Source organism: Ischnura elegans, chromosome 5, assembly GCF_921293095.1.
Source record: "Ischnura elegans chromosome 5, ioIscEleg1.1, whole genome shotgun sequence".
Lineage (NCBI taxonomy): Eukaryota > Metazoa > Arthropoda > Insecta > Odonata > Coenagrionidae > Ischnura > Ischnura elegans.
Genome location: NC_060250.1, coordinates 77,819,482 through 77,841,755, shown reverse-complemented (window position 1 = coordinate 77,841,755; position 22,274 = coordinate 77,819,482). Strand labels below are relative to the sequence as shown.

Genomic DNA, 22,274 nt, shown 5'->3' with positions numbered 1-22,274 from the left:
TCTTCTCACCAGTTCATGTTCACCTTTTAGCCAGATGCTTTCATTAAGTAAAATATTATTTATTCTCTTAGAATTTCACAATTTTTAACTTGTTATATTCAAGAACCATTAATAATGCGGAGATGAAATTATTTAGTAAAAATATTTATTCAGAAAATAATATAATATTTCGTAATGTCACATAGTCGTGAGCCCTAAATCCACCCCTGTTATCAATGCACATCAGTCTCACGGCATCCGAAGAGTTATCAATGTCTCCATACCGATGCAGTACGTTTCTTGTTTTTTTCCCTAATTCGGGAGACATGTCAGGGCGGGAATGATTCGGGTGGCTACTAGTTCGGGTGGTTATGCGAGCCGTGAAGCCGTTCAGCGTGTGATGGAGAGAGGGTTTGACCCATTTCGCGAGCGACACGTCGCCTGTCAGCTGCATCCGCTCCGACTCCCGACTTTTACGGTTGCCGCCGAATCCAAGACTACTTTTAAAGCTCCCTCCGGTGCACTGCTATGCGGCGAGCGCGCGATCATTGGGAAACGGATGACGTTTCGCTGTTTACTGCGGGGTCTATGTTAAGGGGAGGAGAGAAGTTATGGGGGGCGGCAGAGAATTGTGCGCCTCCATAGCGCGCCCTCGCGGGAGTTTATTGTATTGACGCCGTAGCCCGAGAGGAATTACGGTGAGTGCAGTTTGCATCCACGTAGCGCATGGAGATGAATCGTGTGGCCGCGCGATTTTCTAGCGGTGTCAGGCAAAGGGAATAATTTGATCGAAATAGGTTTTGCCTCGATTTGAAGTAGAAACGGAGTTAAAACGAATGGTTATCTCTGAGTTGAGGGATATCTCGAAAAATTGATTAAATTTCCGTTTTTAATTTTTTACTCTGGGTATTACGCTCCACGAGTTTCGTTTATTACAGTTCATTCCAAGGTATGCAACAAAATGAGACATGCCGAAAATAAATTTAGTGGATATAATAACTATGCGCTTAATTAATTTGAGAAAATTAATTCAGTGGAAACAATTCGCTGCATCTAATATGAAAATTATGATTTTCCACCATGTCTTTTTGCACACACTGCGTGGTGCTCCCGAACTTTTAATATTTCCACGTATTTTTATGCTCATATGTTATTAGCAGTTTCCTTTCATCGGCGAAGGTATGTACTTTTTTAAATTGCAAATGAATTTGATTTTTACGTTGAAGAAGAAGTTGTATCTCTGGATTTGGGGTTTGAATTGGAATCAAATTGAAGAGATCTCTCCGATTCTATTTTTGCTGTGAAAGTCCTAAAAAGTGTTTCGATGCCTTGGGATTCTTATTTCAATATGCCATATTCCATAATTCTTGATCAGAATGTTATACTCCTCCAAAAAGCTAAATATTTGAATTTAAGAATATAGAACGGTGATATCTTTACAGAGTCACCTGCATCCTAGTCAAGACGAATGATTTTTTCCCTGAGGATTTTTAACACAATTAAATACTTCATGAATTGCTTATTTATCTGCAATGAGTCCAACTAAGATTTCTATTAATATTTCGGTTTTTCAACTTCCCTCAAATGAAAGTAATTAGGGACGGAAATTATTTCACAGTGATTTTTAGTGAAAGATCACTTGACATGCAGCATCAAGATAAATTATTAGTATGGTTTGGCTATTCCATCCGCATATGAATGCATTTTGCATATAAATGGAAGTGTGAAAAGGATGTAATTCCTTCCCCATTTCCATGAAGCGTTTATTAATGTACAATTAAACTGTCATAATATTAACTTAATATTTTAAATTGACATGAGTGAATGCCCTGAATGAAGGACTATTAGTTAACGAGAAAAAAATGCAAGGAAAATTTCTCTTTAATGTGTAGAAATTATTATATATAATGAGCGGAGATAAAATAATTATTTTGTAATGTCACCGCACTTTGCCAATAGTTCATTGGCTTAACTTACAAACTGTTTGGTCGGCTCGGTGTCAACTTTTTTGACTTGGCATACATTAAATATGATTTTATTTTTCTGTAAATTTTAGTAACCGATGCTAATATTTTTAAAAGTTGGGAAAATATATTAATGACGACTTAATTGGAAATGAAAGTCTTTATGAGCAATGTATTTGTAAATGTAGATTTTATCCGACATTTTTGAAGGCCTTTGACGTGAAAGCCGAGAAAAACTGCAATCACACGTAAAATTATGGCATCATTAATTCCGAGTAAAAAAATTAATACTTTGGGCACCATTTAAAATCGTTTTGACAGAAAACCTTTTTTTAACCTTATACCTTTGAAGGTTAAATGTAATCTGTGGCACAGCGACGGGGGGGGGGTTTGGAGGATAAAGCTCACAGAAATTTTTATGCTTATTCCATTTTACATTATTGGATTAGTATTACTTATAGAATAGTGTAAGGATTAATCAAATATCCCTCAGAAATAAGTAAAACTCGCCATTTCGAACCATTATTCTTAAACTTTTTCTGGAGTAGGGCCCCCGCTTACCCTGGCGGATATGCAATACCCCCACACCCCTGCGTATTAGTCGAGCCTAAATCCCCCCCAGCCTTAATTCTTCACTGCGCCCCTGAATGCAATTACAGGCTTTATCCATAACAAAAGAATGTTTTGTTATGTACGATGGGTATTGGCATTTAGGCAAATGGAATAAAAATTGAAATATTTCTTGACCAAAAATTCAAATTTGGATATTCCTTGTTCATGTCTAAGGCAAATGATATTTGAGCCAATATTTTATGTGACTATCGTCATAACAGTAATTCCAATGCGTTTACAACCAAAGAACTACACCATATATCGTCAATTTAAACCCTTTCTGTGGAGCAAAACTAAGTGAAATTATTTACAAATATCTCAAGCAATTATTGCCCAATATTATAATAACTACGTTAGCATATCCAGCGTAATTCATGTATTATTTAATGATGTAGGAGAAGAAAACTGGTCTTCCCTGTAGCAAAGAAGCATTTAGCCCAGTGATCGACCACCAAACTTCTTAAAGTGAGTTCTATATATATTCCCTGAAAAGACCTATGAGTCAGGCGAGACAAGGTCAGGTAGGTAGCTGGAATAGGAGTGACCCTAAGTGTGCCTGTAAGAGACCAAGTTCAGGCCAGAAACTTTTGAGAAGCGCTAAATATTGTGCGACCTCATCATGAAGAGAACTTAGAGTGCTCTCACCAACTTTGGGGACCTTTCCTTTCACCTTCCGCGATCAAAAACATGTCTTTCAATGCAGAAGTCGCAAGGTTTGCGTTTAGTGAAGTATTATTTCAGATTAGTAAGATACCTCTTCGGTCCTGGATAAATATGGAACCGAACAGAGCCTTTTTACTTTTCCCATCTTTTAAGAAGCTGAAACTGAGAACTTTGTTCACGGTTTACGCATATCATTCTGTGGTGTTTGATTTAGCATAATAATAGCAACATTGTGTGGTTTCAATAGCGTACCGGCGCGGGCGTACCAAAGATATTGATGAATTATTTTCTTAGGATTTTCGCTAGCGTCATGTAGCGTTTGAACTTCCTTACTACGGATATCATTTCTATATAAAACCTTGATCATCAACACTTAAAATAGACACTACTTTAATAAAATCGCCAAACGCTTCAGTTTAAGTGTTTTTTACAAATTTAAACCTCTGTGTATGACGACGAATTTCAATTTTAGTATACGAAATTTCCGTAAGAAGATTAGCTGCGTTAGTTTTATTTGCTAATTTATCGTAGAAGAAAGCATCTTTATTTAAAAGATACAAATTAGACTTGATACGTCACATCACCTCTGAAAAATATTCTATGATTGGTTTGACGCCGCTCCACACTCCAAGTACATAACTATTATTTTCTCATTTCATCTCGGTACACATTTATGTTTTGAATATGTTCCATTTATTTTTATATGATATTATTATTGGCTGTATCGAGAATTTGACATTGTACTTCAACTGAAGAGAAATTTCTAGACATCCCAAGCAAATTGCTGGAGGTTAAACATTTCATCGCGTAGTTAAACTGTAAACCAAATAAAAAATAAATTAATGAAGATGTTGTACTTTCAAGCATTCTAATTAGCCTATTAGTCTCAGCATTTTTTACACGCTCCGCACATAATTTCAGAAGTAAAAATGTAAAATTATTGGAGAGGTGCCTGCCTAAGAAAAAATTTGGATGGGTTAAAACATTTGTTTGAAAATGTGTTACATTCTTTTCTACTGTCATTTCCCACCTGTTCACATTAGGCTGGAAAAAGAGTACCATTTCGCACGTTAAATGATTTTTGGTAATTAATAAGCAATCTACTGATGCTATGCAACCTATTCCAAGGATAGCATCGTCCGTGATTTTGTTGGGGTCATCAGTTTAAATCCAAAATTTTTAAATTGTCCAACTAATTTAAAACTGCAGGGGCAGAGCCATGCGGTGAATGCGCTTTTAGAGGCTTTTCAAGTGAAGGGGACAAATCGCTCGCAATAAAGTTGGGGTGTGGAACTTCCATTCAAGTATCTTATCCACGGTGTCTTCGAGCGGAAGGACGTTCAAGCACGAGTGGTTAGGACAAACTTCACCATTAGGCTGGAGAGCCTACGCTTCGGAACCCAACACTAAGCACCCGAGAGCGTAATTAGTTTTCAACCGCTAAATGAAAAAAAAGCATTTCTTAAGTTGAAGTTCGTCTCTAAGTTTACGTCGCGTGGCTTGAAAGCAATGTTTTCCCAGAGTAATGGGACTATATAGCGTTATCGACCAAACTTATTGAGGACTATTTCCGTCTTCGGACGTATATAAAACTTCGTCTTGTCGTTCGATTCATTTGTGTTCGAACTACTTATGTTTTCCCACTCCGCATATTTCGATTGACGGCAAAGTTTTTCTCGAGAATTCTATTCAGAAATTTTTAATAGACGAAAATGTAGTTCCGCATAAATAGTTATGAATTGAGCACTTTTTTCGCTTAACACTGCTATTTAATTTTGGCAAACTTTTAATTTCTGCAGTTGGTGTAATATGCCGTAAATAAACTGCGGTGAGCCATTGTAGTGAGAATAGTCAGTAACGGATAGTTTCTTGCTATTAGAATTCGAGTTGAGCTTGTAAGTTAAGAATAAGCAAATTTTGGAGCCTCTTAATTCGAAGGTAAATTTGGAATTCAAGTATACCAGCTATTTTAGGTTTTCGTACAATATTTTAATTTTTCACTTGGCGTCTCTCATTTTTCATTTACGGCGAGTTAAAATAATTAAAACTAGTCTTTCGACAAGTAAGTTTGAAATTTGTGTAAAAGTTAAGACTGGAGTATTTGATTGCTGAAATAGAATTAAAATATAAAAGTAACAGAGGGAAAAAGATTTTTTTGCTGAATGATATTTCCATTTTCCAGACTCTAAAATTAGCTCTTTTTAATTTAGGAATCCTGAAGCTCTCCTTTTACCTTAATCATCGTTTTATAGCATATATACGCATAAGCTTTCGACTGCGTACTGTGAATTCTATGTTTTTTTCCACTAATATAATGTCTATTCGTTGGCTTCGAGGGCTGCTGCATATGAAACTTTGCCGTCCGGTCTTCCACTTCCATTGTAGGGCATATCATCTGGGAATTGCTGACGAATGAATCCCTGATGATATAGCCCATAATGAACGCGGAAGTTTACACGGCAAAGCTCCAGCTTCCTAGCACAGCAAGTAAAACCAGCATAGTCATTACTCTCATAATTTTTTTATTTTCATTCCTAAAACTGTGAAGAAAACTTCGGCGAAATATGAGAGGCATAAGCAGATCACAATGTGTAACAGTGTATCTGCATAGGTTTAACTTGTATTCGCTTAACATTTTTATTTCCTACGCCAACATTTTCTTGCTTCCATCTGCAGGTTGCGAATGTTATTTTTTCACTTGAAATAATAAGCCAAATCAACGATACAGCCAGTATCACGACATAATTCATTCACTAACTCAAGTATGCAACAATGGCTCTGATACTATTTAAATAACTAATTACATTACAGTTATTATTAAAAGACTGATACGGTAGAAATACCTCTCAGCAAACATGTTAACAGAGGAAAAATTACTTTTTTAAATTGTTGGTATTTTTTCAGTTCACCTGAAGATTTAGGGGAAGACATACAATGGCTAAATCAGGCTTAAATTTCTAAAATGGAAAATGACTTGAGAATATGAAATGAAAAAATGACTTGAAAAAATGAGAATAGTTCATGATAGATGGCTTTCATTGACTTTCCTGCATGATTTAAATCAATTTATCTAAAAATACAATTATTCTTAATTTCATTCTTTTTTCGACCAGTTTAGTCACCGGAGTACAGAGTGAAGATATCAAAGGCAGAATAATTTCAGATTGTTGCACAATTAATATCAATATCATTCTTTTCAACAAATATTCATGAATACAATATACTCTTTTTAACTATGGAAGAGATTTAAATATCTCTTGTGTGAATAAATATTTTAGGAGTGAGGCGAGCACGATTTTATCCCACGGAGTCAGTAGACGCATGAATAACGACGAAACAGTGATTGAAATGTTAATTTTAATGATTTATATAGGGTTCACTAGTTGATACACAATTAATGGTTTCCATTGATAATATCTCTCGTGAAGATCCTGCTCACACAGATGCTAGCTTTATGTACTTTTGGATTTTTTAATAGCAAAATAGAGGTATTTACACATTTTCAATGAAACTTTTATGAAAAATCAAGAAAACAACTTTTTCGTATTAATTGTTGTTTTACTTACGCTCCATGAACTTAGCTGTGTTGAATTTTAGGCATCGAGCAAAAACTGTTGATTATACTGTAATTTTAATTTATAATGATAGTGTAACAAATAAATATAACTTAAAATAAAGATAAATTATCGAATCTTTAACGTTTCAAGGACAAAGATGAATAAAGCAATTCAGATAATGTTAATGAAATTGTTCTAATTTTTACAATTGGTTCTCACTCAACAGAAAATTTAGATTTACCTCGTCTTATTCTCAGAAATCAAGCAAACCGAACATTTTCGTTACAATTCTGTTCCTGCTTCGCCTAATCTTCATGAGCTAAGCTATCTTGAAGTTTCGGGCATCAGGAACCAATTGCTAATTAAAATTAAATTATTGTGATGGCGTAAGAGATAAATATAGCTTTAAAACAAAAAGAAACCATGCCTAGTATCATGCCTAGCTCGTGTTATGGACAAAGATTAATTAATTTATCTAATGATGACGAAATTATTCTAATCGTTTGTTGCACAATTAATATCAATATCAATCTTTGCAACAGGTATGCATGAATACAATATACTCCTCCTTATCATGGAGGAGATTTAAATGTCGTTATTAATTTAATCGTTATTATTTCGTTATTATTTCTCCTGGAACAGCACCATTAGATTCACCTCTTCTCAGTAACAGTCCCTTTTCGTGGATTTTGCCGTATTTCCAACTTGAAGCATCTCTTTATGCTCCCCTCCCCTTTTATCCAAAAACCCGCCTTTTCCCTTCATCCAACCATGCCACATGCATACGTTTCGTATGAGCGCTAAACTCATTACGGGAGGTGAGTCCAAATCAGCCTCAAGGGATGAGAATGGCAAGAAGCAAGTCGGTGTGGATAGAGAGGGTAGGCGGGAAGAATCGTTTTGTGGGCAAAGGGAATGTTTAGAAAGGCAAGAATCGTTGTGGGGTCTCGGTATGCGAAGGCATGCATACTTTCGCTGCTCGCGGAGAATTATGACCAGGTCACATAATTAGGCTCCGAACAATTCGGCAATTCCATTCTTCTCCTCGGAATTTCGAGAGAAAATGGTGCGCATGGAAACTCATCGGGCTCGCACGGTTTAATCCTTTTATATTTTCAACAATTTAAACATACGTGGCTCGTGATAAATTATGACAGCAAGCTCTTTATTCGTAAATTTATATTCGATTCCCTCGGGTAAAGCACCTGTTTCTCCTTTATTTATTTTTTTGCTGTGCGAAGGAAATTTAATTCACTCGTTTGAGAGCAGATAAATCCTGAAATCCCAAATAATATAAAAAGTTTCATGTTACTCGGCGATTCAGGATTTTTATTTTGTTTTTTTGGAAAGAGTCATATTTTAAATTATATAAATTCAATCGAAAAAAAGTTTTTAATTAATTTATGAGGAATCGTGAGGGTCTATGTTGAAAATTAACACCTGTTTAATATGATATCTGCCCTGGTATTACTTTCGTATAACGTCTCCTTTTATCTATTATGTACTTAGTTTACCTTTTTGAAAGTTGATGAACTATTCAATGAATATTGGAATACTTTTATCAGAATTAATTACATTTATGCTCAACTACGTCGAATTTCATTTTTGAGATGGCTTCGCACAAAAACATGTTTTAAATTGAGGACTGGTTACATCAGCAGGAACAAATTACTAATTTACTCCCTCTTGAATACATATCATCTAGGTTGAATTAACGTCAATGAGTAACCGAATGTACAAAAAATTGTATAAAAATAATGTTTCCTGATAACCAATGTCAAATATTTCACCTTTCAAAACATTCATGTTAGGCAGTAAGTACTAGTAATCTTTTCCGATTCCACCCACATTGGCTACATTTAAATGTTTTAGATTCAAAATTGAATGAATATGAAGCAAATGATGATGTCAAAGAATGTTTCAAATAATGTAACGCATCATTCTTAAAAAGGTAGAAATTATTTGAAGAACTGAGAGTGTGTGAATAGATCAGAATCAAATTCATGAATTAAGGTTGGTCTTCATTTTTAACAATCTCTTTCCTTTAGTTAGCATGGTTTTTAGGCCCTTTGTTATTTTTAATTACTTGATAATTTAGTTTAATTTTAATACCCGATTTATTTTTCGGCTATAAAATAATGAAGTTGTAGAAATAGTAAGTACATTTTTATTTCGCGAAATATAACTATTCGAATTTATTTTTATGGTTTTGATGTCAATAAATATTACACAATTAAAAAATAGTTCCTTAGACATTATTAATCTTAAGGAAATTCGGTCCGATAAGTCTTTCTTACACTCTCTTCTCCTCTACATAAAAGAGAGAAGATAACTCGTTTGAAAAAGCCTCAGTGAAGTCCTAAAAGACTTGTTATTAAGAAAGGGAGTATCTTGTTCAGTAACGATTTCAAGCAGGCCTTTGCTCGGTCAGCAGTGATCAGGTGCATTTTTGCTACAGAAAAATTTGCTTTTGGAGTATGGCACAGTAGAAAGGAGTGGAATATCTTAATTTAAAAAATCTACTTTTCCGAGGCTGAGTCCAGGGTCCTTAGGGCTGAAACACCAGTCCTCCTACCACTATAACCATCTTATTAGATGCTTTCTATCCCATTAAATTTATTTTTGATGGAGCCTTTTACATTCTTGAGGTCCTCCATATCTTGTACGCTCTCTTTAAAAGTGATATATAACACTCTTGAGGAACTTTTAACCCTTTTCCTTTCACTAGGGTGCGATTAGGACGGAGTCGGAGGTAGGCTATCACATTTATCACCGCATAAATTATTATGTGCGCCGGGATTTATGAAAAAAATGTTGGTTCTCGTAAGGAAAAGTGGGGAAAGGGTGGGTAATCGATCTTCCATCGTCCTCCGAGCGTATTGGTGCGAAGAAATGGGAAGGAGAGGAGGTTGAGTAGATAGTAGTGCCCCTTAAGAGAGCTCATTACCCCCGCGAAAGGCGTCCCTAAAAACCATCGCGATGTGTCTTCTTCGTAACTTAACCAAGGCCATGCTGCAATTGATATTATCAAACATATCAGAGGCAGACATGTATTTATGTAGTAACATCGAGGCATGATTCATTTTAGCGTTTAAAGGACGAGGAAAAATAGATTTATAAAACTAACGTTTTGACCAAGTTTCATAACGTATTTCGTGCAGTTTTAACCAAAATCAATAAATACACATGCCACGTAACAGCTGCAAATATTGGTCCTTTTATGTTGAATGTAAACAGCAATCAATGCTTACTTTATTACTGCAGAAGCATTTGTTGAAAATTTTTGGGCATACTTCGAGATTTGTCACTAATGTTTCCCCACAAATCTCAATACGTTGTGTTACAAGTAAAAGGAGCAGGTGAAATATAGTGGAATGATATCCTGTAAGTATTAAAAGAATGGAGAGATGGCACTTTTCCACAGGTTTATTGAGATTACGACGCGTTTCGACCGTTAAGTCATTATCAAGTACAATGTATACCTGTACTTGATAATAACCTAATGGTTGAAACGCGCCGTACTCTCAATAAACCTGTGGAAAAAGTCCCATCTCTCTATTCTTTTGATATTCACGTTGTGTTACATTATGCACTGTATACTTATTCTATAAATGCTTTCTTGCATAGAGTTTTCTTATGAAAAACAGAGGATGAATCCTGGCATTTACTTTTCTTGAGTCACGCTATCCGCGGAGGCATTACACCCCCTTGATGATTTCGCGGATAAAGGCAATAAGCGGCAACCCCACGAGAACCCTCTTTAGTCGAGAGAAGCGTGCAAACCTTTGGTACCTCCCCGCACCGTCTTGGATGTGCATATGGGTTCGCGCGGTAGCTATCAATCTTCATCCTTTCTCGACCCGCCTAATCCTTCATTCTCCGCCTTCATCTCCATCATCTCGCTCGCAACTTCTTCACCTGCCTTCCGCGGGGACTTCCAATAGCTGCCGCCAGGACCGAGGCTCTCTCGATACTTGCTTAAAATGAAGAATCGCTCCTAATGGGGTGACTTAAGCTGTGGGGATTGGAATCTAACGATTTGATCGTTGGATTATTCTTCCTCATAGGATAATCCTCCAAAATTGTTAGAATAGCAATGGCTGATGCCTGGTTTCGCTGATGGTAGGACCCGCCCGCCTCTGTGACGGTGCGGGATTCCTCGTCCCATCCCTTCCTTTCCTATCCAGTCCCAGGAGGCGTCGTCGGGCTCCTATCGCGGCGGCGCCTCCTTCCTTTTTACCTTCCAGTCCTGCCCCCTTCTGAGGTGCAGAGGTGATAAGCTAACGCTTCCAGACCCTGACCCCAGAAGAGTAACCGGCGAGCCCGCCCTAGGGTTTCGTATCCACTGTGGGGATTGGATTGCTAAGATGCCTTACCACCTCTTAGGTTTGAGTATATATGCCAGGATTTGTTGAGATTTCATCGTTATTAGTGAGATGGTGCCTCTATCCTCACTGCTATCTATTCCTAGACAAAAGCCTTGAAAAAGTGTGGTGGTAAATGTTTCTTAATTTATCAATGCTGGCCAGTAGGATGCAGTTTATCTTCCATAGAAAACACTCCATTTCCAGGTTTGCGAGCATGAACATGCCAAGTACTCCGGTGGAACTCAACTCCTCTAGAGTGACCAGAGGAGTTTGCCGACGAATTTGAATGCAAGCAAGCCAAGATTTTCAATCTTTTGTGGAATATACCTTGAGCTATCACAGTGAGCTTCCCAGAAGTTCGGGTTAAATCATAGATTCGCTCTTTTCGTTGGAGAAAACTGGTTTCTAAGAGCTTCTGTTCGCTTTCTCGGGGTTGAGTTTAGGTGCAGGGTGAAGAGCTCTTCGTGGTCACCACAGACCATAGAAAGGAGATCATTTCCCGCTAGTGTAACACTGATTGGAAAGTTCTGAAGCGGCCCAAGTCAATATATGTTATTAACCGTGGACTTTGTTAAGTGCCCCAACGTTCTGGTTTGATATAACGAACGAAATTTCCACTGAAAAAAACTTCATTCTTATGACTGATTTTCCGACTGAAACTTCATCTCTCTCCAACTAAAATTCAGCGCTCTACTCACGCTAGCGTTGTCTTACCTGTTTTTCACAGACAGCTTATGGCATCTTCATTATTCAGCGGCAATAAAAATAATTGACAGTTTGTGTCTAATAGGGTAGATGCTATAAAATGGAAACTAGAATCTTGAACGTGGTGGAAGGGATCCATATTAGCTATGAAAACACTTTGCGACTTTCGCAATCTATTAATTGTGAAAGTCACGGGTGATGCATCGTTTTCGGTAGAAGTATACTACTTGTTTAGTAGACTAAGTTTTCTACCTTGCGTGCTTCAGTAGCCATACAGGGTGGAGAAAAATTATGTCACAAAATTTTAACGCTGGATAGCGCAAGCCAGTTGGAACCAAAAGTACTAATGATGTTTAGGACGAAAACAAACAATTTCAGCTCGCTAGCTCAGTGGAGACGCGCCAGCCTTTGGTGCATTTCGACTGAAACATCATTATTAATTCCTATTGGAATCAGCTATTAAGGGTTAAAATTTTAGAAACAATTTTTTCTCCATCCTCTTTTTCATTATTTTATTTATTCCATTTGGTTAAGGTCAAAGAGTAAACTCGATAAATGATTGTGTATCTGATTTAAGATTAAAATAGGCTTCAAACATAATAATTTTAAAGTACATCGAACAAATCCTTAAAGCAAACATGGCAAAAATATGCTCGGTGAAAATGCTTTTCAGTATTCTAAATAAATAGAATCGGCATTAAACCCTTATATATCGGATATGACCAACTTTCAATGAATCTGATCCGCCAGAAAAGCTTCTGCATAGCTTTTTACTGCTATTGTTTTCCATAAATTATTGCAAAATTTTAAATTGAGTATAACATCTTATCAAAAAATAAGAGAAATTGCTACATTGGCGATAACACCTTTTTTTCTTATCGCTCTTTTAAATCGAATTTGTGCAACAACAGAAGTGTATCTAATATCGCAGAGCGTAATTTCTTTAAATATGGAAGTTTCCTCTTTGTAAAAGTGTCATTGGAAATATTCACTGTGCAGTTCACACAACCTGTTTTTATGTATACTATAGTCTGACAAATGGTTTCATCCATGAAACAATTATATTCGTCCATGAAGTTATATACCTGAACGTTAAGATAAGCAAATGAAATGTTAAGTTCCAATGCACTAGTTACCTTAATTGCCGAACATTATTTTCTTAGTAATTTAGGAATGAGTTATGGAACATGACAAATTATGAAGATGTGGGTCATCTAGTAGGAGTTTGATATATTCCGCATATATGTGAAAAAAGGCTCTTACGGAATGATTGTTAGACAGTCTTCTCAGTATATCAGTCAAAACCGACAAAAAACATTTGAAATACAGCTTCCATGAAATTTAGCTCCCGCCCTTTTTGAATGGCAAAATTTTTATGTTATGTACAGCAAATGAATAGCTTCACAATATGAAATTCCTCCATGCACTTAAGGTAATACGCTTTTGCGCATTAAGCCTCTTTTTTTAAAGCGGGTGCTAGAAATTGTTCATACTGTCCTTTGTTTGAAAATTAGTGGCACTAAACAACACGCTATCTATCGCAGTTCCTTTTTATAGATTCAATATAGGTATTTAATAGAATGAGCTTATTCTTTCAGTAGAACGTAACCACGATGTTCATGGCACATCAAAACTATGTAAGGTGAGTATTAAAATTCCTCTATTTGTAACGCAAAAATGAACCTCAAGTTTATATACTCAGATATGTCATGAACAGCTTAGTAGCTGTGCCTTTGGGCTTGAAGTTCTCTTTGTGAAGTATATCTCAAGTTTCTCTCTGTTTCAAGTTTCTCTCGTGGCTGAATACGACTACTTGTGAAGAAATTTTAACATTCATGATGCGGTGTGATGTATTTTGGAATATTTTCAAGAAAAACTTAATAAAAATTTACTTTGACATTTTTCATTATCATGCACATTAGCGAGTATTACCGTTAGCAATAATATGTGCACAGTTTTATAGCATCATTGAAGCTTGCAATACTACAGCAATATGGTAATACGCTTCTACTTCCTTGAGTCAGCAATTATGCAATAATGTGGTAGTAAACTATTGTGGAGACCCGAGTTTTCTAAATAGCTAAAAATTAATGGGATTTTATTTTCCAAAGTGTTAAAAATTGAATTTTACTGGAAGGTAATAGCAACCTTCGTACTGGACTACACGAAAGCATCAGTGGATAGTATTCAAAGATTTTATCCAAGCATGAAATATTTTTAACCTACTATCAGCATTTTACTTCACGCTACTAGCAATATGCATTCTCTGATTTAATTATATGAACTTGATTAATTTGTGACGCTAGCTCAACCTTAATTAGAATGATGAGTTATAAATAACTCTGCCATAGTTTATTGCTTAGTATTAAATTTCTCTTTGAATATGAATTTAATGCCTTAAGGAACCACAATTGTTTTAAAAGAACATACCTACAAAAAGTGCGTGATTTTGTTTAATTTACAGCTAAATTTTTCTCAACTATATCCGCTCTTCGATTTAGATATGCATAATCACATTTAGTTTGAGGGGAAATCAGTGTTGTAGAAAATCTCAATCGACCTGAAAATTGCGAGATTTATGAATAGTAAATGACATTAGGCTCTCTTATATGTACATAACGTCAGAAAATTACAGGCAAGTAGCAATCCCTTTACCCTCATTTTTCCGCAAGCTTCTGAGGAAATGAATAATTTTTACGGAATGTCAGTTCGTAAACCTTCCTGTTAAGAATTTACGTGGGTGGGAAAGGAATTGGAGGGAAGTAAACGCGCGCTCTAGATATAGCAAATCATGTTTAGATTTTTTTCTCTCTTGTGTCACCAACGTAATGGTATCATGAGTGGGTTCATTGGATTCAAATGATTCTACATGTGATTTTACGATTACCATAGGAATTAAGATATCCTTGAAACTTTTGAGCTAGCCAGGCCAAGCTTCACCTAGTGCAAATTATTTTGTGGTTCATTTTCATTTTCCCATATTTTTTTAAATTTCCGTTAAGTGACAAGCTATGTTCCAAAGCTAAGGAAAACGTTTTTTAATGCATTTCATCTGAGCTGAGAAATGCTCGATTACAGTTGATTTCATTCATAACTTCCAAGTAGCTTAGGATAGAGAAGTGTTTGCTATAAAAATGATTTTGCCAGAATCCCAAACATTGATTATAAAACCCGTTATAATTCGAAATAAATAATGCGGAGATAAGTTTTTGATAGAGAAATTGAAAGGTAAAACCGATTTTAGCTAGCCATTGCGCGTTCCACGTCTTCAAATATGGAAAATGGGCTTGGAAATATCTTTATTCGGTGGATTTCTCCATGGTTACTATTAACATTCTTTATCTCCCCTCATTTTTGGAAATTATATGGAGAATTTTGAGAACAGAATTTCATATACGATATTTAGTAAGATTTCTTCTTTCATCGTGAATATTTTTTTCCTAGCTCCACCAATCTTGAGCACCGCAACGTATGCTGTAAATATTTAAAATAAATTAATAAATAATGTTTTTATTCATTGCTTATTTAAGTCATTTAGTGGTTGATTTTTATGTATTTTTCCGTTTAAAATTTAATTTCATACAATATGTCTCTGACAAAAATGTACCCGAGTTAGGTATAATACGTTAATCAGTTGGGCTTTATTTTGTCTGTTATTGCTCAATGAATTCTGGACTAATATTCGAAATATGCCTTTCGACACTGCTTGCAAAGTTTCTCGTAGAATCAGGTTGGCCCGGAATGAAAACCAGTCCCTCTATTCAGAATTTTTGGATTTCTCGCACCTTACATGTGAAAAGAAAATCTCAAGAAAGTTATCATAACATTTTCGTCAGCACTGGTTTTTGTCTATGATGAACGTGAAAAGGAGGTCTTATTATTAGGTATAAAACAATTTATCCAAAATCTCACTACCAAATGACCTATTTTACTCTTACATGCACTGAAATAAGCCTTCAGAGTCCCAAGTGAAGGCTCATTACATTTATTTTGTATCTTATTTGGGTTTCAGAACTAACCAGCAGTCAGAGGAAAAATTGTATCTTAGGGAATAGTTGTTCGACAAATTGGCTTCACAAGAAGGTTATTTTTTGCTGAATATACTTATTCTGTGCGAAAAAAATATATTTCTTTCTCGAAAAATCTACGTTATTTTTAAGACCATTTGTTTCTGATATGTATTCCAAGTTTTTGCGTCTTTCAGTTGGTGAAAAACGATGTAAAAATACAGAATATACTCGTTTTTCACAATCACTCAATTTTTCATTCAATATTTTTGTTTTTGTTTTGAGAAATTAGCAATTTTAAATGCTTATAGGTATTCCGCTTCACAGCCATGAACTCGGCTCGAATTCCAGGCGGCTTAGAAAAACAACCAATTAATGCGAAGAGTTAGTCACTCTCTGAGAAATATTTCGAGTTTCCTCCTAAAAACTTTCAAATAAACATTTGTGGTATGTGAAGTGAATTTCCTACTAATTCTGACTAATTTATGCCACATTTTTCTTATCGGCCAGTGGCTTATAGAAAGGAGTTGACACAGGCTTTATTAACTCATTATATATACCGCGGTGAAGTGATCAATATTATGATATTATTATCAGATTCATTAATTATGAGTTTAATGTGGAAGGTTAAGTACTACCTGGAAAATATTTCAAGAAAAGTGGTCTTGTCTTGTATATCTTGCCTCCGAACATACTTGATTCAATTGGGAGTCGGATATTTTTCCTCATACTCATTGGTAGTGATTATGAGTTCCCTTTGTTTGAAACTTAACTGCCCATTAGAAGATTATAAATGAGGTAAATGGATGAGGATATTTAATCACTTCGGAGATCATGTCATACTTCTATATTCCATGAAACACGACAGTTTAATAATGTTACATTCACCATGCAGTCGCATATACACTTATAAAGTGTTTATTGTCAGGATCGAAGTTCAGCCCGTAAATAAAATTATGTGCCAGTTTTGTCACTGATGATCTCTGTGTTAGCGATATGAAAACTGTTTTGCCGATACGAAAATCGAATAATTTTATTCTCGCCTGCCTCTACTCATTTTATATATGCCCGCATTTTTTTCTCCGAGGGGTTATTTACCGTTATTGGCTATTGATCACGGTCCACTAGCAAAGTTCCGCCAATGCGTGACTTGTGCCACCCACCGAAGTCTTATCGGTTGCATGTCGCTCGGAAAAAGTAAACAGTAATTTCCTCTGGGGCCGCATAATCAGATTTTATCACCTCACTTATGCGGTACATGGCTGATTTGTTTCCCCGAAACGCAGTGCGAGCCAGGCTTGGGTACCCTACCGGCTTGGCGGGCCTTAAGAGCCTGACCGCATAGGATACTACCCCTTTTCGGTTCGTGATGTGGAGAGTGTTCTTTCTGCGTAAGCGTTGAGATATTTCACCCTTTATCGCATTTTTTAACGTTTTGCTTTTTAAATCCATATGATGTAGTATCCCTTTCATACTCTCAGCGGCACATATGAACGGTCTGGGCTTGTGCTTTTTCAAATTGTTTTTTCCACTCCAGAGTGGGCGAAAGTGATCCACCCGCACAGAAACTGCGTATTTTTGGTTCTCTCTCCATCTCGAATCGCTTAAATTATAGCTGGCTTTTTGGCCCAAATTCTCGCTGGAACCATTTATTACGGACAGTGACACTCCTTTAAAAGATCCGATCGTGGAGGTTATGGGGGCAGCGCTCGCTGCATGAGAACGAAGTCAAGAGTGGCGGTAAAAATGATTTCAACTTGAACTCTGAATAAATGAACTCTGTGAATTTTTCCCATGAAACAATTGTAATTGTTGTTGCCATTGTTCCCTCAATAGCCATCGTACAGTAGTGTTAAATTCGCTACATGCAGTAAAAGTACGAGAAAAATTGATAATCAATGGGCAAATGAAGTATTTTTCCATCTCCCCGTGGTAGTAAATATATATTATATATGCTAGAAGCCACAAAACTTAGTGTGGAAAAGCTATGGATCACTGATGGATACAATGGAAAACACGTAAACCTACTCTGGAATTCTAACAAAAACTAAGAAATTCCGTGATTTTTTAATTTCCCAACCCCCCCAAATGCGATGAAACATTAAGGCTTTTTTTTGTATGCCACCCGCAATACAATCAGCATCGACACCCATCTCTATCGTCGTGTCTTATCTCCGAAACTGAACATTCGCCTATTCAATAGAGCATTTACTATCATATACATCCTCTTATTTTTGTGTCAATAAAGTAAACTTAATGAATATCCATCAGATTAATAAAGTAGCATGAGCATGATTAGGTCAACTGATATGATGGATAATTTGTGTAACTTTTTTGCCAAAAATATATCATGCATACCTGCAATCGAATTCCTGGGGTTTCGATGTTTTACAGGATTGTAGATGAGTAAAGTCTCAGAACACAATGATTTCAGTCCATCTCACACGCACGTAAATGTATTGATAAACAAAATACGATGAAACAATCACAGCTTTTACATTGGTAGAAATACCACTGTTATATCACACGTTAATGTCCACAAACACTTGAAAATTTGCAATTAAGCGTTTTCTTAGAGTTGCACAGGTTTTTAAAGAATACTTTGATCAACTCGGAAAGTGCGGATGTCTAGATAGAATCGTATCAGCCACATCACTGTTCACCTTAAGATGCTGAGTGGATAATAAAGCACGTACCCTCTATGTGTGATACAAATGCACAAGGTGAATCAATCTCACACCGGCGTTTTGGAGTTGGTCCACGACTTCAAAGGGAGATGAAAATCTAAAAGCATCACCGTTAGTAGTTCGTTTATCGTTCCGGAATCATTTAATCAAGAGTAGGAAATTTTATCAAGTTTATTTCACTAGCAATGTCTTCTTTTGGCCCAGCTGGTTGAGGTTAAACTTTTCACGATTCACAGGCTTGACATCTGCTGTACATCACCGGTTCACTTTTGACTAACTTTCCCGCAGCAGTGAATCCTCCAAGCGGCGACTGTCTTCCTTCCGACTGGTTCGCTTCCGAAGGTACTGCGAGAGAAGTATTGCGCAAGGTCCTTCATCCATGCCGGGTGAGAGACAATCGCTGGAGTGGTATATATGTGAAACCACCGCGGCAATAAAATATGGATATTGCGATTTTAGGGCGATAAAATCTAAAACACGTACCGGTCCCCGGAGGGTGATTTCCCGATCCAAAAGTTGCACAAGCGTCAACTTGTTCAATAGATGGCTGCTTGGGATGAAGGTTCACGCGGTGAGTTTTGGATCGAAAATGCACAAACACTGCGGTCTTGGAACCAAGGTAGGCTGGAACCAAAGTCGTCGCCTCAGTAGCGATATCTTGTCACAACGAGGTTAGCGTGAGATGAAGCCTCGCACAGTTTTGGCGCCGAGTAAAACCGGAGAAATTTTCCAGTGTCGGAAACAGGCTAGCGCGACACCACGTCGGGATCAAAACCGTCTCGAGGACAATTATCTGTGATGAAAAAAGTTCCGCATCTCACAGTGAGAATCGAACGCAGTTGGTCACTTTGGTTTAGACCAAGAGTTCGGTTAACCGTAACATTCGGATTGCGCTCGCGTCGGGCAGCGATAACCGGTGCAATCCGGCCACAAGTCCTTCGGTCTCTCTCTCTCGGCGCGTCGGACCTCTGTATTCGCGATCTATCCACGCTCGGGCAAGTACCTCGTGGAACCCCGCGCGACGTCCTACCCGCTCGACTGCCGGGTGACTATTGGTGGCGGAGAGTGGAAGCACCCCCCTCCGCCCTCCCCGGCCGGGAGGGGCGTGGTGGATTGGTGGGGTTGGGGAAGGTAGGGAGGGGAAGAGAATGATGGAAGGAGTGGGGGAGTGGAGGGGAAGGCAGAGGAGAGAGAATATCGGAAGAGGACGGCGGAATTTTGGATGCTGCCGCCAGCATAGGGATTCCACCACCTCGACATCGATGCGAGCGAAAACTCGATTTTTTAATCAATGCGTCAAAAAAATCGAAGGGGAAACAAATCGATGGGGTATTTTCTGAATTTTCCTCGGGTTCCCACGCTGTCCGTTGCGTATTGATACCAACAATTTCTCCAACGGACCTGAAGATGCTGATTGCAATGTAAGCGATTGGTACTGTTGACAAAAAAAAAGCCAACAGAGGCGGTGAGAACCATAATATAATGCACACACCATCTGGTTAACGCAGCGATAATCACATACCTACAAAATCGATAGGGAATCTATCAAATTATTATAATTCTCTGTATGTATAATTCTCTGGGGGACCTTGGTAGCCTATTGATTACTGATCGATGGGTCTAGGATATAAAACGTGGGCGGAGATTTTGAACACCCCCAATTTTAAATTCGCGAAGTACATCCAGTAATTAATTTATAAAACTATTGGTAGTTGAACGCATACAAACACATTCAATCCACAGATGTTTTTCAAACATATGCTGACAACCCCTTAATAATTACGATGTAACTTGTAATAGAATTTACCAAGTTTTACCGAATATAAAAAACAATTATTTTTTTTTATCAAACCAATTTTACCCGAGTTGAGTGAGGAATCGCCTCAAACTACTCAAGTCTGACTCTCATGTCTTCAAAAACAGTTTTATGTATTATTATTACGAGGCTTTCGCGGTCATTTAATTGATGATTATTTTTAAGATTAATTCCGCGTCAACTCATTTTTCTGCGGACAAAAAAATGGAATGTCGACGCGGAATAAATCGAAAAATAATCATCATTTTTAAATATGATTTTATAGTTTATAAGACGGAGTGACACATGAGCAAAACCAATATATTTTGCGTCGTAAAATGTCGCTAATAAACCTACTAAGTATTCTATAGGCAGCTGAAATTCATTTTTTCGTTTGTCCGTAGCTGTTGCCAACATAGCCAGGCGCCGCTGCACACCCGCTTCTTCTGCGCGCCGCGTAGCCTGCGGGTCTGCCCGTGAGCGCCATGGGAAAGCCACCCTTTTCGCGACGTGTTATAATTTGCAAGCCGATTTGATTAGCTACTGGATGTACTTTGCGAATTTTAAATTGGGGGTGTCAAAAGTCTCCGTCCACGTTTTATATCCTAGACCCATCGATCAGTACTCACTAGGCTACCACGGTCCCCCATTTATAGAATTATAATCATTTGATAGATTTCCTATCGATTTTGTAGGTTATATGATTATCGCTGGTTGCAAGCGCTGCAGCCACATATTCCCTCAGTTCTGTCCACACTTTGGCCATCGAGTTTACCAAAACTGGTGATATTCTCCTGGATTCTCTAATACGAACTCTTCTTTTGAACAAATTTGGTGAAAACTTTTTTGTGCTCAGTTCATTGGTAGAATGAAATGTATTTCAAATGCGACAAAGCTTAAGCATTTTCCTTAGATCATAGCAGTTAAGATTTTCACCAGTTGAGACACAAAGGTGTGTCTTTTATTTTTTCGTCCCCGAAATTGATGCGGTCTGTTGCTCAGAGGCATTTCTGGTTATCGTTACCAGTGCCATGTAAATGATCATGGATGTTTCCAACCACCTCCCCGTCAACTCGTTCGCTTGCACGAAGTCTCGCTTTCCCGTGATCGTTGCTTCTTCTGATGGTTTCCTTCAATATTCCTCCGTTATGCATGTTCCATAGACATTTAGTACAACAATTTATTACTACGTGTTCATCGAACGTGGTTGAAAACATTTGCTACATCTTTGAGGCCATAGAACTCAATTTCCCCGTTTTGCATTTGGAAAAAAAACTTGTTGCTCGTGTAACTAATAAGATAAATATTTATTGCTCGAAATCGAACTGTGTGAGTTTATCTAACCATCATCAGGTGTGCTTTTGGACTGGGAAGCAGACGTGTTGAAGACTCGGTCAATTTGAAACAAGGTTTTTGTGGCCATTGATGTAATCGTTAAACTATCTGCTTTGTTATAGTATGCTTCGCTGTTATGCTTGCAAAACTACTTCGTTTTTCTTAATTTTTACTCACCATATGTTCATTATCCATCGGCAAATGCCGATTTTTTGGTACTTCGACCCATCCATTATCCCGTCCATTTATTGTATCACCGCGAGATTCATTTTTCAATCCCTGCATTGATTATTGAGCTTTATCACTAGGGATCAGCGGAAATTAGTTTTTTTCCCCGGATACCCGATTGATCCTATAGAAATCTCTTGAAACTACTCTGGAAGCATTATTCAAAAATAATTTTTGTGATTTTTAAATTTCCCACCCCTCTGGAATCTGCAATTCCACACAAATTTCTGGATCAAGCAACAAGACTTTTTTCTTGACACCTCCAGTACAATCATCATCGTAGCTTTATTATTGTTTTCACCATCTCTGAAACTGAAAATTCGCCTGTGTAACAGTACAATTCAACTCGTAAACCATTTTGAATGTGTTTTGATC

General features: G+C 37.2%; 1 protein-coding gene across 1 annotated transcript in view; it reads right to left on the bottom strand.

Moving 5' to 3' along the window:
- Window positions 1-19,579, bottom strand: part of LOC124159096 (alkaline phosphatase, tissue-nonspecific isozyme-like) — a 245,307-nt gene extending 225,728 nt beyond the window's left edge. The window contains exon 1 of the mRNA XM_046534639.1: window positions 18,213-19,579. The gene's annotated coding sequence lies outside the window, so the exon portion shown is untranslated. The remainder of the gene's footprint in view (window positions 1-18,212) is intronic.
- Window positions 19,580-22,274: the final 2,695 nt, after the last annotated feature.